Genomic DNA, 1,459 nt, shown 5'->3' on the forward strand with positions numbered 1-1,459 from the left:
GAAGCCCGTAACTTTACAGTCCACTTCCGGTGCCGGGGAGCGCTTCTTCCTCGCTGCATTGCGCCGGATTGAGAGCGCCTCCTGCTGTATCGGAGCTTCCAGGCGCGATTTCAGTGGATGTTTTGGCCAAAATGACTTTTATGTGTGTCATGTGGTAAGTATCACTAAAAACACAACCACTGGCACGATAAGACTTACAAAAGATACGAAGAATATAAGATGTTGGACTGTCATCAATTAACAGACATGCATTTGCAGCAGTGTGATGTTGCACTGAATGTGCATGGGAGTATTACCAATTATAAATTTAAACAATATGAAATCAATTTGATGAATATATAAAAATATTAACCCTCTCGAGGCAGGCGTTGCCGATTTGCAACAGTTAAAAACTAACAACCTGATTACCCCACATTCATATTTTATGAGTTTTTCATTTACTCAGAAGTACCACTGCAGGACTTGGTTGTGCATTAGCAACAAAAAACTTAATTTGAGCCTGAGAGGGTTAAAAAGATCAAATAGATGGTCTCAGGGGGATGTCATCCTCTCTCCTGCTGCTTGTTTGTGTGTGTAGTTTGATTTTTAGGTCAACTTACAAAGAGCTGCAGCTGTTAAACATTTTAACTTTTTTTCTATCTACTAAATCAATGTATCACTGTTATCAGAAATGTCAGAAAATGAGCACAATAAGCTGGTGTGTTTGCATGAAGAAAATCTTGGTCTTGAATCTCTTTACCTTTTACTTTGGTTGGAGAGTGACTGGTTTTGTCTCAGGATCAAATCTTTGCTTTTTTGTAGATGATGTGATTCCGCTCATATCAGCTCAACAATACAATGTATTTAAAAAAATAATTTAAAAAAATCACTTTTTTTCCTTCTCTCCAGTTAATGACTGGCATGTAGTCCTAAAATTGTCAGCATATAATAAAAGAAAAGGGCCCAAGTCCAGAACCCTGTGGTGTCCCACAGGAGTAATTAAGCTAATTAGACATGCAAGCCAACAATTTAATGCCAAGTTTTCAGATACCAGCATTTTAATAGTCATCTTGAAACCTCTCTTGATCATTAGGATTTCAGAGAAATAAAATTGCCTTTATCATCTCTGCTATCATGGATTTCAGGACAGGAAGAAAAACACACAACACACGAGTAGAAGAGAAGAACTTTTTTTATATGTTGTGAAACTACAAAACATATCGTTTGTTTTTTGTGCTGGTGAAATATTTACAACTCTGGTCGACAGTACAGTGTCTGAGAATAAAATTCACAGCTTTTCAGGACTCTTACGATAAAAAGGAAAAAAAAAAAAAAAAAAAAAAACAGGAAAAAAGCACCCCCCCCCCCACCCCCCCAAAAAAAAAATCAAAAAAAAAATCACAGAAGTGCAATAAATACATGCAGTGTGTTTCTCGTAGCCGCCTGCAAACGCATCACCGGGTTTGAACAGATTCATCAG

Source organism: Diplotaxodon limnothrissa, linkage group LG10 (assembly GCF_057381915.1).
Source record: "Diplotaxodon limnothrissa isolate DT_005_m linkage group LG10, D_limnothrissa_male_GT1.1, whole genome shotgun sequence".
Lineage (NCBI taxonomy): Eukaryota > Metazoa > Chordata > Actinopteri > Cichliformes > Cichlidae > Diplotaxodon > Diplotaxodon limnothrissa.